The sequence below is a fragment of the Rhinoderma darwinii genome, chromosome 2, assembly GCF_050947455.1.
Source record: "Rhinoderma darwinii isolate aRhiDar2 chromosome 2, aRhiDar2.hap1, whole genome shotgun sequence".
Lineage (NCBI taxonomy): Eukaryota > Metazoa > Chordata > Amphibia > Anura > Rhinodermatidae > Rhinoderma > Rhinoderma darwinii.
The window spans coordinates 237,365,385-237,382,808 of record NC_134688.1 but is presented as its reverse complement, the minus strand read 5'-3'; positions in this window follow the sequence as shown (position 1 = coordinate 237,382,808).

Below are 17,424 nucleotides of genomic sequence, written 5' to 3'. Positions count from 1 at the left end.
TCTGTTGGGGACTCCAGTATTGTAGCCCGTAACATCACTGTCCATATATCGACAGTGATGTCAAGTCCTTCTCCGAGTTAGAGTCTCTGGCTAGAGAACTTTCAATGCTCTGGCCAGGGACTCCAGCATTGTAAAGCTCCTGATATCACTGTCCCTTTATTAACAGTGATATCAGGGAAATTACTGACCATATATGATGTCAAGGGATTCTCAAGGCCAGAGTCCCTGGCCAGAGCACCATATATTTGACGTAATGAGCTTCTCTGGGGCCAGTTTCCATGGCCAGAGTGCTTCTGATGCTCTGGTTGGGGACTCCGGTGTTGTAGCTTCTGAATCACTGTCCATGTAAGGACAGTGACGTAATGGGCTTCTCCAGAGCCAGAGTCCCCAGGGAATCCATCATTGTAAACTCACAGTGACATCAGGAACTTCCCAGGCGACGGATCCAGCTGTATGCCAATTCAGTGGGATATGTTGCAGCCTTCTGTCGGATGTATATGTCGGCATATACCTCCGACAAAAGGCAAAAATGTAATGTAAACTATGCCTAACGCTGTCGATTTACTTGCAGCCCTATGCAAGCTGCCAAAAAAACCTGATGTATTTGAATGAGAAAATCAGCTCTGCTACACTTCTATTGTAAAACCGACAGATGTTAAATAGATCACGTGTGTAGTAAAGATTCCCTCAATTTCATAGTTTACTCATGTTTGATTAAATAAATAACAAGCAATTAACTGATAGAATCATAAGCCTCCATCTAATGTATAGTTCTTAGGAAAGGTGTAGATATTTCAGGTCCTCCTGACATTTTTTCTTAAATATCACCATTGATTATGTATATTTATGTATATTTTTCTTATTCTCATGATGGATAGATGCTTTCCTTTTCTGTCGGTTGTTATACGTAGAGGGACATGCTTTTCATATTTGGTGATGTACTTTTTTACTGAAAAGATAAAATCATTGTTAAAAGTTGCACAGATTAAACTATAGGAATATTAATAAACCTTTTAAATCAAAAAGCTTTTGGATATCTTTTTGGAACAACATAATATTAGGTCAACTACAGTGATTGGATCATTGATCCAGTCATTTGTTCTGCCGGTAAACTGAGTTGGAAATACCTTGTCCTCTAAAATGAGGGCAATTGTTAACTTCTTTATGGTCTTATTTTGCATTTCACTGGATTAACAGTGTAGAATAATGGCTAGAACTATTGTAGTAGTCTTTAGTAGAAGACTGTAGGTTATGTGATTTTGGTTGTCCTCAACATAACATACATTAAAAGAGCACAGGCTATAAAGCTCCAGAGATTCAAGGAGCCACCAATGTAATGTAATCAAATCTAGAACCCCACATGGGAACTGTCAAACTCAAGCAGAATATATATATATATATATATATATATATATATATATATATATATATATATATATGTATATGTGCTATGAAGACATCATGCATACTATTCCTGCCTTGTGCTTTCTACAGGAGCACTCTACTGAAGATAATCGGTGTCATACATATCATATATAATAGTCACAGTAACCTGTGGGTAATAACACAAATAAAATGCAGCATAAATAACTAGTCAATGATTAGATCTATAAACTACAATAATAAATTTATTGTTGTCATTATCAAAATAGCATTAACAACCGTAATCGCTGTTGTGACAGTGTCCTTTATGACTGCATTAATATTGATTGGGGTTTACTTGGGTGGAATGCTCTTCATACAAAGATATGGAGAAATATGTTCGTATAAAGTGAGTTAACCCCTTATTTATTATGTAGTGCTCTATTTCAAAGATAATGGATTGCTATAGGGCCACCAGAGTAGCCACTTTTTTCATAAACCAATGCCCAAAGTGTGAAAATCAGTCATTAGCAAAGAGCATTGTCGCAGACAGTGGACATATCCAGGAAGAGAAATAGGTATTATGAACATTAGATTTAGCACAAAGGGCGAATATTAAGCCATATATGCGGGAGATGTCTAACACTTCTTGATGTTTCATAGATGAATATGAGAAGATGACATTGGTAGGTGATGGTGGAGTCTGTGATCTTGAACTAATACTGATCTCCAGACTGAAAGGGCTTTTTAAAACTTTTAACACTGCTCAAAGGTTTTTGTCACTGACTATTTGAAGCAACAATCTAAGCAAAGCCCCATTCCAATCAATGACGTTTGTGTGGAATCTTGCGTCAGATTTTCTGAATCAGAAATTTCTGAGTAGTGCCATCGTGGGTTTGTGTGCTCTTTAGAGCCAGGGCCCACAGACACTTGAAGCTAGCTCTGTATAATGCCCTTTCATTCTGGAAACCAAGCTTTTCAAGATCGCAGACTCCATAAATGTGATCTTTTCAAATGTATCTATCAAATATCATAAGATATTTTTTTACTACATTTACCCTTTATGTCCATAATAAAGTTCCTTTTCTGCATATCAGGATGAAATCAGTGGCCCATAAATATATAGCTCAACACTCTTAAGGTGCCCATACACATTAGATGAACATTGGCTGAACCCATCGATATCGACGGGACCAGCCGATCATCTAATGTATATAGGGGTGTCCCGACTCGCCCCTGATGGCAGATGGCAGGGGAAAGAATGATTGAGAATGTTAGATTTTAACATGCTTGATCCTTTGTTCTTGCAAGAGATGAGCTGTCTTGCAAAGGTGTCTGGCAGTGGCTTATACATGCATGCTCAGCCAAGCGTGCATGTGTGTAGGGCGTCAAAAGCAATAGCTGCCGTTCTGCCGGGTATATGACAACCTTTAGACCCCACTTACCAAAGTTTTGAGAGTGCATCTCACCCACAAGGTATATTGAGCGACACCTGGGAACAAAGTGATAGTGGCCACATCAATGTTTATAAGCCGCTGACGTAATAAAACTCTCATGATATCCTTCTTCTCCTTGTAAAAATGAAGATGACAAACAAAATACTGAAGAAAGACCGGAAAGCTGTTGTTCTCTATTGCGTTCCACCTCTCTGTTGGACTTATCCAGAACTTAGTCATATTTTTAACCAGATATATTTTGGTTTTAGTTTAGGTTTAGCTCATTCCACACTGGGTTTTCATTTAAAATTATTTGTTCAATTTAAATAGAAGAAAAAAACCAAAAAAAAAACAAACCTGTCTTTAAAGTGAATATAAAAAAAAAATATCTCAGCCATTTATTTATGGTTAGGAACCACATAGTTTAAGGTCATGCTAGAGTATGTCCTATTCAACATAGTAGTCCCTAAGTGCCCACAGGCTTTCTTATTATTATTTTAGTTCTGGATGTCACTTTGGCAACCTCATGTTTCAAAGTGATCTAAATGCTGATAAAAAAAACAAGCAAAATATTGGTCAGTAATTGCCTTCATGGTCCATTGTTCAGTGGTATTATATGAGGCTCCTCTATTTTTAATATCTAGTGTGCTTCTGCACCCCTTTTTGTTATAATGTACACATTGACGTCACAAGTACAAGTATAAGATTAAGTCACTCAGTGAAGGTAAAATACAGGAATTTCAGAAATAGTGATGTGCCAGTACAGGGATAATGGACAAAGTGATGTCACTGCATAATTATAATCCACACAGTGACGTCAAAGTATAATAATAATTCACACAGTGACATCACAGTGCAACAATAATTCAGACAGTGATGTTACAGCACATAAATTATCCACTTAGTAATGTCACAGTACATGGATAATCTACATCTCAGAGCGCAGGAATAACGCACGTAAAAAGGTCACTATACACAAAGTGACATCACAGCACAGGGAAAAAAAAACATAATCATGTCACCATACAGGTGTAATATACACAATGGTGTTACATTTAAAGGGGGGTAATGCAGTGATGTCACAGCAAAGGAATATTGCTGAATAATAAAGTGATGCTGTAGAATATGGATACACTGCAGGGGTGCAACAAGTAGGGGGCTCCATTTATTTCTCAATTCCATCCCCCCCCCCTAGTCACCCCAAACTGCACCTTACCTCTGTATAAAGAAAGGACCCATCAGTTGGTCTGTGTTTAGTTGCTATGTCTGCTATTTTTCTAGGGCTTAAAAGATATATGCAATGGTAGCTTGGATATCAGCATTTCTAAGTATCTTGATAAACTAGATTCCATAGTTTATGACATTGTGAATATATTTATAACCTTCATTAACTATTTGTATGGCAATGACTACTGTGTAATTTGTTTTAAATAATAATTATTGCCCCTATTATTAATTCTTTTCGTTCTGAGAAATTCAAAACCAATAAAAACCTCTCGTAAACTGTGAATGAATATGAATGTCTATAAATGATTCTATACTTTGCTGCAACGTCATATAAGTTTCTGTAACATTCGGTACTGATGATTCATCAGTTATTATGCCAGTATATAGCAGTATACAGGGTCTTTTCCTTATAGCCAATCTCATATCATTGTAAATAGTTTTTTTTATATTATTATCATCATCGGCATTATCTTATTTTTGTACTACCCACTTTGACAGCAGATTTTTCACAGCTCTGGTGTATATTAATACACAGCTGTAATTTACATTTATGGTTTATGTCAATGTTTTTGCACAATTGTGGTTATGGTTATGAATACAAATGGAACTGTGACTATTTAAAACCGTAATTGTGGTAAAAATGCAACAAAAATCCATGTAAAAACAACCACAGTTGTGTGTGAATGCAGCCTAATCCTCCTCACTAATTCTCTCCTTCCCTTGAATCGCATTTCTGCCAATTTATCGCTTATTGTGGAGTCATGAACACCTTGAACGTATTGGAGGTTAGGGAACCCTACGATTGTTGGAGTGTTTTTACGACTCCTGAGAAGATCTAAGAAGACACAGTGGAGCAGATTGTATCTGGGTCTAGAAAGTGTTGAAAAATGTGTCACATTCAAGCGCAAATTGGCACAATTTTGATATTTTCACCACACTAGATACTTTTTAAGAGTGCTCCAAAAAGGGGGTGTTACTTAGCAGGAAAAGACCGTGACTATCCAAAAAGGGGACGTGGCTTAAAATGCGCCCAAAAACTGGCACAAAATTGTGGTTCAATATAAGTCAAATCAAACGTGCTGTAAGGAAGAGAAAAGTGTCTAACAGGTCATGCAAGATGCGACAAATTTATCATGCAGCATGCACCACTGATAAATTTGGTGCATTTTGTGCTTGCCTGGTCTAAGTTTACGCTGTTTAACTATTAGACAGCATTAGTATATGGGGGTCAGTGTGTACTTTACCACCCAGATAAGCACTATGCCCGTAGTAGCACAGAAATGTCCAACTATCCTCTACCAATTTGGTAATGATCTGGACTTCAGCATCAATAAGTAGACATCCAGCAGTACTTGTCTTGTTCCTTGTAATCTTGCTAGGACCTATGGTTCTATCCTGATACGATATCCACTGCCAACGGTGGTGTGTAAAAGACCTTTAAAGATTCACAGTACAAAGAGCAGTACTGCAAGGAGATTTTACAGTAAGAAAGGTTTTAATTATACTCATAAAGGTAAAAAATGTACAATCGCATCTAAAAACAATCAGCACGCAGCACGCCAAGTAGTTAGCCTGACCCAGGATTTTGCCGTTCCGGCTTCTTCCCAGACATACATGACCTGTCAAGTACATTTAACTAGCCCCTCAATACACAGGTAAAATGTTCTATAATAAAAAAAAAAATACAAATATCTAATAGCGATAATGATTATGTAAAATTCTTTCATCATTATATGTTGTACATATCACTTATAACTTCATAATCATTCCAATACAAAAAAATTGATCCACAGAAAATATTGTACAATTCCAATTTAATCCTTTCATGACCAAGGGTCATTGATGCCCCTGTGTCCAGGTCAAATTTTCAATTTTTGATCAGCACTAATTTAAACGATTATATCTTTGGAACCGCTTTGAATATCACAACTATTTTTAGTTTGTTTTTTACAAGACTTAGTTTAATTAATTCAGTGTTTTGAATTTTTATTATGAGCAGACAAATCGCCAAAAATGAAAGAATTTTTTAAAAAAAATACATTTATCTATATATATTATATACACTGCCGTTCAAAAGTTTGGGGTCACCCAGGCAATTTTGTGTTTTCCATGAAAACTCACACTTATATTTACCAAAAGAGTTGCAAAATGACTAGAAAATATAGTCAAGACATTGACAAGGTTAGAAATAATGATTTTTATTTGAAATAATAATTTTCTCCTTCAAACTTTGCTTTCGTCAAAGAATGCTCCATTTGCAGCAATTACAGCATTGCAGACCTTTGGCATTCTAGCTGTTAATTTGCTGAGGTAATCGGGAGAAATTTCACCCCATGCTTCCCGAAGCCCCTCCCACAAGTTGGATTGGCTTGATGGGCACTTCTTGCGTACCATACGGTCAAGCTGCTCCCACAACAGCTCTATGGGGTTGAGATCTGGTGACTGCGCTGACCACTCCATTACAGATAGAATACCAGCTGCCTGCTTCTTCCCTAAATAGTTCTTGCATAATTTGGAGGTGTGCTTTGGGTCATTGTCCTGTTGTAGGATGAAATTGGCTCCAATCAAGCGCTGTCCACAGGGTATGGCATGGCGTTGCAAAATGGAGGGATAGCCTTCCTTATTCAAAATCCCTTTTACCTTGTACAAATCTCCCACTTTACCAGCACCAAAGCAACCCCAGACCATCACATTACCTCCACCATGCTTGACAGATGGCGTCACGCAATCTTCAAGCATCTTTTCAGTTGTTCTGCGTCTCACAAATGTTCTTCTGTGTGATCAAAACACTTCAAACTTCGTTTAGTCTGTCCATAACACTTTTTTCCAATCTTCCTCTGTCCAATGTCTGTGTGCTTTTGCCCATATTAATCTTTTCCTTTTATTATTGCTGTCCTCTGAAGGAAGTAGTACACACCGTTGTAAGAAATCTTCAGTTTCTTGGCAATTTCTCGCATGGAATAGCCTTCATTTCTAAGAACAGGAATAGACTGTCGAGTTTCACATGAAAGCTCTCTTTTTCTAGCCATTTTGAGAGTTTAATCGTACCCACAAATGTAATGCTCCGGATTCTCAACTAGCTCAAAGGAAGATCAGTTTTATAGCTCCTCTAAACAGCAAAACTGTTTACAGCGGTGCTAACATAATTGCACAAGGGTTTTCAAGTGTATTCTAATCATCCATTAGCCTTCTAACACAGTTAGCAAACACAATGTACCATTAGAACACTGGAGTGATGGTTGCTGGAAATGGCCCTCTATACACCTATGTAGATATTGCATTAAAAACCGGACGTTTGCAGCTAGACTAGTCATTTACCACATTAACAATGTATAGAGTGTATTTCTCATTAATTTAATGTTATCTTCATTGAAAAAAACTGTGCTTTTCTTTCAAAAATAAGGAAATTTCTAAGTGACCCTAAACTTTTGAACGGTAGTGTATGTATATATATATATATATATATATATATATATATATATATAGTCCAATGGTAGATGAACACAGCACTCCAATGGTTTCCAGAAAATCAGGCCATGTGCTCGTTACCTGGGGGTGAATCAATTCCCCACCATCCAATAGAGAGAAGCATAGAACACAGCAACGGCACCAGGACTTCAGAGTAGATGAAAGCAAAAGTGGATTTTATTCACCTCAGTAAAGCAACGTTTCGGTTCAACAGGAACCTTTCTCAAGCCATACATACATACATACATACACTGTAGAGCTCTGTAACAATTAGTCCTCTTCTCTTTCCGTCACCCTGGATCGCTGTGAGGGGAGAGTGAAGAGGGCTATATACACACGACCGTGAAAAAATGGCAGACAACAACGAATCAATTGTCAGTTTTTCATGGCTGTTGTGCATCAAGGTGTCTCAAAATTTGAATCCATTTCCCGGCTGTCTGACCTTTTATAACCGCAATTTGCCATCTGTTTTTCATGGATGTTAAAAAAATTGATGAATTTTATTTGCTAGGGTTTTTCGTCCCAACTCCCTGAAAACACCACAGTGCCCATGTAGATAGTGACGCAATACCACTGTAGATAGTGCCACTTTGCCCACATAGATAGTGCCAGTGCCCACATTGATAGTGCCCACTGTAAATAGTGCCACAGTTCTCCCTGTAGATAATGCCCACATAGTGCCACACGAAGTGCCCATGTAGATAGTGCCACAGTGCTCCCTATAGATAATGCCAATATAATACCACAGTACCCATGTAGATAGTGCCACATCCCCTGCATATAGCACCCCCTGTAGATAGCACCACACCCCCTGTAGATACCAACATCCCCCCCTGTATTTAGCAATATCCCTGCTGCAGATAGAGACAACCCCCCTCCATAAATGGCACCCCCTTCCTGTAAATAGCACCACTGCAGCTGCCTGTAGGAGCGGAATCCCTCTGGCCGAAGATTCCGCTCCTACAGGAAGCCCCTGATGTCTCTGTCCATACATGGACAGTGACATCAGGGGTTAACTCTAAAAGCGGAATCCCCTGCCAGAGCTGGGATTCCGCTCCAGGAGTATCCCCTGACGTCACAGTCCATATATGGATAGGGACACCAGGGGCTTCTCCAATAGCAGATTCCCTGACACAGTGCGATCTGACACCGGGGATTCCGCTCCTAGAGAGTGCCGCTGATGTCATTGTCCATATATGGATAGTGACACCAGGGGTTTCTCCAGTAGTGGAATCCCCGGCACAGAGCGATCTGACACCAGGGATATATGGATAGTGACACCAGGGGCTTCTCCAGTAGCAGAACCCCCGGTCGAATGGACAGTGACATCAGGGGCTCTGTCTAGAAGCGGAATCCCCGGCCAGTGCGACCTGACATCGGGAATTCTGCTCCTAGAGTCAGTTTAGGTGGCGCTATCTACAGTGGGGGGGGGGTGATGCTATCTACAGTAAAGGGGGTTTGCTATCTGCAGGGGGGTGGCACTATCTACAGTGGGGATGGAAAGATGGCGGCGGCTCCCTGTAGGAGGGGAATACTTGGCCAGAGCGCTGGCCAGGGATTCCGATGCTGGAGGGAGCTTAGGTGGCGCTATCTACACCATGTTCCAAATTATTATGCACATTGGATTTAAGTGTCATAAACATTTAATTATTAGTTTTTCAATTAAACTCATGGATGGTATTGGGTCTTAGGGCTCTTTAGATCATTGTAATCAATCTCAGACACCTGTGATAATTCGTTTGCCAGATGTGCCCAATCAAAGGAAAACTACTTAAGAAGGACGTTCCAAATTATTAAGCAGGCCACAGGTTTCAAGCAATATGGGAAAGAAAAAGGATCTCTCTGCTGCCGAAAAGCGTGAAATAGTGCAATACCTTGGACAAGGTATGAAAACATTGGATATTTCAAGAAAACAATCATCGTACTGTGAAAAGATTTGTGGCTGATTCAGAGCACAGACGGGTTCGTTCAGATAAAGGCATAATGAGGAAGGTTTCTGCCAGACAAATTAATAGGATTAGAAGAGCAGCTGCTAAAATGCCATTGCAAAGCAGCAAACAGGTATTTGAAGCCGCTGGTGCCTCTGGAATCCCGCGAACCTCAAGGTGTAGGATCCTCCAGAGGTTTGCAAATGTGCATAAAGCTATTATTCGGCCACCCCTAAACAATGCTCACAAGCAGAAACGGTTGCAGTGGGCTCAGAAATACATGAAGACTAATTTTCAAACCGTGTTGTTTACTGATGAGTGCCGTGCAACCCTGGATGGTCCCGATGGATCGAGTAGTGGATGGTTGGTGAATGGCCACCATGTCCCAACAAGGCTGCGATGTCAGCAAGGAGGTGGCGGAGTCATGTTTTGGGCTGGAATCATGGGGAGAGAGCTGGTAGGCCTCTTTAGGGTCCCTGATGGTGTGAAAATGACCTCTGCAAAGTACGTAGAGTTTATGACTGACCACTTTCTTCCATGGTACAAAAAGAAGAACCATGCCTTCCATAGCAAAATTATCTTCATGCATGACAATGCACCATCTCATGCTGCGAAGAATACCTCTGTGTCATTGGCTGCTATGGGCATAAAAGGAGAGAAACTCATGGTGTGGCCCCCATGTTCCCCTGACCTCAAGCCTATTGAGAACCTTTGGAGCATCCTCAAGCAAAATTCTATGAGGGTGGGAGGCAGTTCACATCAAAACAGAAGCTCTGGGAGGATATTCTGACATCCTGCAAAGATATTCAAGCAGAAACTGTCCAAATACTCACAAATTCAATGGATGCAAGAATTGTGAAGGTGATATCAAAGAAGGGGTCCTATGTTAACATGTAACTTGGCCTGGTAAGTTCTTTTTTATTGAAAGAGCTTTTGATTTCTGTAAATATGACCTCCTGATGCTGCAAATTCAACAAATTACCATTTTAGTTCTCTTTACAGCCTTTAAAATGTTTTGATCTCTGTTGTGCATAATAATTTGAAACAGTGCATTTTGAGTTTTTTACTTCTAAAAAAAAATCTGTTATCATTAGGAGATTTGTTCAATAAAATTCGCATTATACTCCAACGGTTGATGGCTTGAAGATTATACTGACTGTCATTTGCATCGACTATTTAGGAAAATCAGCGAAAAATAACATTTGCATAATAATTTGGAACGCGGTGTACAGAGGGTTTTGCGCTGCCTACAGGGGGTTGTGGGTGACACTATAGTGGGGGGTGTATTCCGGGGCTCTCAAAGCCCCGGCAGACATGAGAGTGCAGTGCTGCTCACACTGAAGCAGCACTGCACTTATTAAACCCGTTCCAGGCTGTCGACGTCTATACACGTGCTAACCCACACGGGACATCGGCAGTTAGAACGTATAAAGCCATATGGAGGGGTTCATTTACATTATTTCTTTTCCCTCTTTCCTTAAATTTAAATATGCAGTTGTTCTCTGTCTCTCTTAAAACCTTTTCAGTTTTTTCACATTTTGTTGAGGCCTTGTGCTAAAATAATAAAAAATTCTAGTTTTTTCCCATCACTCTGCACTCAATACACCATAATGACAAAGTGAAAACAGAATGTTGGTAATCTTTGCTAATTGATTGAAAAGAAAAAAACTAAATATTGCATTGACATAAGTATTCAGACCCTTTACTCCGTACATAGTTGAAGATCATTTTGCAGTGATAACAGCCCTCAATCTTCTTGGGTATTATGCGACAAGGTTTGCACAATTGGATTTTGGGATTTTCTGCCATTCTTCTCTGCAGATCCTCTCAAGCTCTGTCTGGTGGGATGGGGACCGTTGGTGGACAGCCGTTGTCAGGTCTCTCCAGAGATGTTCTATTCGGTTCATGTCAGGGCTCTGGCTGGGCCACTCAAGGACATTCACGGGGTTGTCCCTAAGCCACTCCTGTGTTGTCTTGGCTGTGTGGTTTGAGTCATTGTCTTGTTGGAAGGTGAACCCTCGGCCCAGTCTGAGTTTCAGAGCACTCTGGATCAGGTTTTCATTAAAAATATCTCTGTGCTTTGCTCCATTCATCTCTCCCTCAACCTTGACCTGTCTCTCTGTCCCATCCGCTGGAAAGCACCCCCACAGAATGATGCTGCCACCAATATGCTTTACTGTAGGGATGGTATTGGGCAGGTGATGAGCAGTGCCTGATTTCCTCCAGACATGATGCTTGGAATTGAGGCCAAAAAGTTCAATCTTGGTTTCATCAGACCACAGAATCTTGTTTCTCACAATCTAAGAGTCCTTTAGGTGCTTTTTTGCAAACTCCGTGCGGGCTTTAATGTGTCTTATACTGAGGGAAGCTTCTTTCTGGCCACTCTGCCATAAAGCCCAGATTGGTGGAGTGCTACAGTGATGGTTGACCTTCTGAAAGATTCCCCCACTTCACACAGGATTTTTGGAGCTCAGCCAGTTCTTACCAAGGCCCTTCTCCCGAAATTACTTTGTTTGATGGGGAGGCCATCTCTAGATAGAGTCATGGTTGTTCCAAACTTCTTCCATTTTAGAATTATGGAGACCACTGTGCTCTTGGGAACATTTAGTACAGCAGAATTTTTTTTGTACCCTTCTCCAGATCTGTACCTCCACACAATCCTGACTATGAGCTCGACAGGCAGTTCTTTCCTTCTCATGGCATGGTTTTTGCTCTTATATACATTGTCAGCGATGAGACCTTATATGGACAGGGGTGTGTCTTTCTAAATCATGTCCAAACAAATGAATTTACCACAGGTGGACTCCAATCAAGGTGTAGAACCATTTAAAAGATAATCTAGAGAAATGGGAGGCCCCCAGATCTAAATTTCAAGTGTCATAGCAAAGGGTCTGAATACTTATGTCCATGTAAAATGTTTAATTTTTAATACATTTTCAAAAATTTGTAAAATTCAATTTTTACTATGTCATTATGGGATATTAAGTACAGAATGATGGGGAAAAACTAGAATTTTTTTTATTTTAGCTCTAGGCTTAACATAGCAAAATGTGAAAAAGTGAAAGGAACTGAAGACTTTCTGAATGTACTGTATATGGACAAAAGTATTGGGACACCTACACATTACACCTACAGGACATTTTATGACATCCCATTCTAAATCCATAGGCATTAATATGGACTTTGTCCCCCCTTTTGCCGATATCACAGCTTCCACTCTTCTGGGAAGGCTTTCTACAAGATTTTGTAGTGCGTCTCTGGGAACTTTTGCCCAATCATGCAGAATAGCATTTGTGAGGTCAAACACTTATGTTAGACGAGGGGTCCTTGCTCCCAATCTCTGTTCTAGTTCATAGCAAAGGTATATAAACCTATTGGTACATGCAGGAAAGAGGTCTAATTGGTATACATATGAATATATGCTATACTAATGCCTATATATACAGGCTGGACCTCAATGAAGCCAAGTAACCCTTGGTGTGTTGCCCTAAACAACTAATATCATAGCAAAGGTGTTCGATGGGGTTGAGGTCACGGCTCTGTGTGGGCCAGTCAAGTTCTTCCACATCAAACTCACCCAACCATGCCTTTATGGACCTTGCTTTATGTACTGGGGCACAGTCATGCTGGAAAAGCAAAGGTCCTTCCCCAATCTGTTCCCACGATGTTAGAAGCATACAATTGTCCAAAATATCTTGGTATGCTGAAGCATTAAGATTTCCCCTCACTAGAACGGAGGAGCCTAGGCCAACCCCTGAAAAACAAAGCAATAGCATTATCCCTCATCCACCAAACTTTAACAGTTGGCACAATGCAGTCAAACAGGTAATGTTCTCCTGGCATTAGATAAACCCAGACTCGTCCACTGGACTGCCAGATAGAGAAGGGTGATTTGTTACTACACAGAATAGGTTTCCATTGCCCCAGAGTCCAGTAGTTGCATGCTTTACACCACTCCATCCAACCCTTGGCATTGTGCTTGATGTAAGGCTTTCATGTAGTTGCTTTGCCATAGAAACCTGCCGTGCCATGAAGCTTCCAGCGCACAGTTTTTGTGCAGATGTTAATCTCAGAGGAGGTTTGTAACTTTTCCAGTATTGAGCAGAGTGTTGGTGACTTTTATACACTATGCGCCTCACCACTCGGTGACCCTGCTATGTAACTTTACATGGTCTGCTACTTCATAGCTGAGTTGGAGTAGTTCTTAAATGCTTCCACTTTGCAATAATACCACTCACAGTTGATTGTGGAATATCTATGAAGGACCACCAGCTAATATCCAGAGTAACCGTCGTGTGCAGCATGGACAGCAACTAGACGGCCTGGGAGTGACTCAATAAGGTACTGGTAGGATGTCTCAGGTGCATTTCTGGAACCATGCTGACTGCAGTGCATCCCACATTTGCTGGAGGGTGCGTGGTGGAGGATCCATAGAATGAACAAGAAGATAAAGATGGTCCCACAGATGCTCAATTGGGTTTAAGTCTGGTGAATTAGGGGGCCAGGGAAGTACTTGGAAGTCTTGGTCATGCTCTTCCAATCACTGTCGGACATTTCTAGCCAAGTGATATGTCGCATTGTCTTGCTGTAAGATTCCATCTGCCCCAGGTAAGACAAATGGCATGTGGGGGTGGACGTGTCCTACAACGATGGATTCATACCCAAATCAGTTCAGAGTGCCTTCCACATAGATGAGTGGGCCCAGAGAATGCCATGAGAAAATTCCCCAGAGCATAATGCTGCTGCCGCCACCAGCTTGTGTTCTTCCAGCAATCGTTGCAGGGTGTTTGTTCTCTTGTTTTTCGCCTGACATGCCAACGTCCATCCGTTAGATAAAGCAGAAAACGTGACTCATCGGAGAAGGCATCACTTTGCCAATCTTTGGTGATCCAATTCCGATACTGCCGTGCAAATTGAGGCCTTTATTTCCGATGCACCTTTGTAAGCATATTAGCAGTGACCATCCGTCTGCTTCAGAGCCCCTTACGCAGTAGGGTTTGCTGAACTGCTGTTTTAGACACGTCTGGTAGCTCCCTGGTTGATTTTCACAGTGAGCTGTTCCACTGTAGCATGTCGTTCAGACCTCGCGCACCTTCATAACCGACGTTCACCTCTCACATCAATGTCACATGGTGCGCCGCAGCTTCCATGTCGGTTATTTCCAATGGTGCCATTTGTCCACTTACGATACACTTTCCACACAGCAGCATGCGAACAGTTCACAAACTGTGCAGTTTGAGAAATACTGCCACCCTTGGCCCAACAGCCAATAATCATCCGTTTTTGCAACTCTGATAAATTGCCCCTTTTACCCATGGCAACAATGAGTGATATGTGTTCAGACAGCCTATCACACACCTTATATATCCACCAAGCCAGCCCACAACATTATTATATTATTATATTATATATAAAAAGTATCTTAGTTATTCTTGCAATACTATTTTGATCACATCAAAATGTACCTTATCAGCAACAACATTAACTACAATACAAACTATGTTTCAAAATGTAGCTAATAGGCTGAATGTAATGTTTTTATTCATAAATTGCATCCGTTTAGGTTTCCAACTGTTTCCATCTTACTGGATTCTCACACCGGTGTATACTCTCAAATGAACACACTAACTTCCTCATCCAGGGACCCACACCCCGCCAGAACAAATCCCATACTGTCACACAACAAGAGGTGTAGCTAGCAGGGGGTGCAGTGGCCCTGGTCCCGTTGAGATGGTGGGGCCCAGTGGCGGGCTGGGCCACGGTGTCATGTCCCTGTTTCAACTGTTTCTGCGTCATTAGGATGCAGATACAGTTGAACCCAATTCTGGAGCAAGGAGCCGTCAGCACCCTGCTCCAGCATTGACTGTGTAATGCCGGCCGTGAGTGGCTCGGCGCAGACAGGCACGATGCATTGACGTCATCGCTGTATGGAAGCAGCTATGGGGCATTATACTGTATGGGGGAAGCTATTGGGGCATTATACTGTCTGGGGACAGCTATGGGGGCATTTTACTGTATGGGGACAGCTTTAGGGGAAATATACTGTATGGGGCAGCTTTTTGGAATTATACTGTATGAGGGAAGGTATGGGGCATTATAATGTATGGGGGAAGCCATGGAGGCATTAGACTGAATGGGGGCTGCTATGGTGGCATTATAGTGTATGAGGGCAGCTATGGGGGCATTATACTGTATGGGGCAGCTATTAGGGTATTATAATGAATGGGGTGGCTATGGGGAATTATACTGTATTGGGGAAGCTATGCGGGCAATATACTCTTTGGGGTCCACTAAGGGGTAAGTATACTGTGTAGGGGCTACCATGGAAGCTTTATATTGTGTGGGGAGGCACTATAGGGGCATTATTCTATGTGGGGGCACTATGGTGGCATTATACTGTGTGGGGACAGCTATAGGGGCAATATACTGTGTGTGAGGTCCACTAAGGGATCATTATACTATGTAGGGGCCACTATGGAAGCATTATACTTTGTGGGGGGCACTATAGGGTCATTATTCTATGTGGGGGCCTCCATGGAAGCATTATACTGTGTGGGGAGGCACTATAGGGACATTATTCTACGTGGGGGGCACTATGGGTGCATTATACTGTGTGGGGATCACTGTACTGTGCAGAATGAAGGTTACAGAAGTAGCATATCAGTTACAAAAACAGTGTAGCTTGCTCTGAAATTGGTAAAAACCTCTAATATAGAATAGAATCCCCAGCGAATCCTACATAGACCCTAATTTACATAACAGTCAATGATTTTTGGTGGATAGAAAGAAAATTCTCTAAAATATGTGCTGCAAACTATCAAAACAGAGCAATTTACTGACAAATGCTGTTAAATTCAGCACAACTGGAAGACTAGAGGGAGGCGAATGCATCCTTGGAGATAGCTCATTTCCATTGAAGCATGTAGTAAAAGAATAATTAGTAGATTACTATGTATCACACAGGTACAACTAGTACAAACACGCTGACTATTTATTTTTATGGAGTCATTTTAATTACTCCACCATTTCCTGAGGGCAGAGACTTGACCTGAATGTAGATCAATTAATATTTTATTTGTTTTCGGGAGTTTATATCAACTGAAAAAAGAAACAATATTTTATTTAACTAAGGAAAAGGCACAAGAAACTGGACCTGAAAGACGCAATCCTATAGAACAGCAATGTGGTATCTGGCAATACTCGTAGCTTTTGCTGCCTCTACTGTAAATGGCCAAAGTAAGTTTAATTTACATTTTATGCCTATTATGACTTATTTGTATTATTTAATTTTATATATAGGGGATGTTTTTATATATGTCTTCTCTAGTCAGCAAATAGTTTTTATGAAGTAAGCATTAGCACATACAGTTTTTAGGCTTAGACGTAAAAACTCCTTATTGCCATAGTTAGACTTAAAACAAAATAATTTTAATTTGCATCTACAGTAAGAACAAATATGGAAAAACTGTCAAGAATATAGTTTACAAAGTTTGTTGGTGATCTCAACGATTCTTCTAGTATTTTACCTTTCCCTTAAAAATTCTAGAAAGAAATGTCAAAGAGTTCTAGCCAAACACGAATGAACGCATTTTATTTTGAGTATTAAAAAATCAGATTGCAATATAATTAAAGTGCTTGTAAAATGTACAAGAATATGTGTTATAAAGCCAAATGTGGAAATTTATAATAGTGATTTGTTGGACCAAATGATTATGTACAAGACAAGAGAATTAGGCTTCATGCACATGGCTCTTCTCTGTGCACGGACCTATAGACACTCTGTAACGCACCTCCTTAATATGGAATGCGAGGGAGCATGGCAAAAAAATTCTCATGGAAACTAGGAGAAAAACCTTTTTCGACCTCTGGGTAAAATCAAAGGCGCACAGATGTACAGAATAGGCCCATAGCTTTCTACAGGTGCCATATTTGGGATCCATGTGATGCAGATCCCGAATATGTCATGTGCAATTCCAGTAAATATATAGGTATGTATGTATATA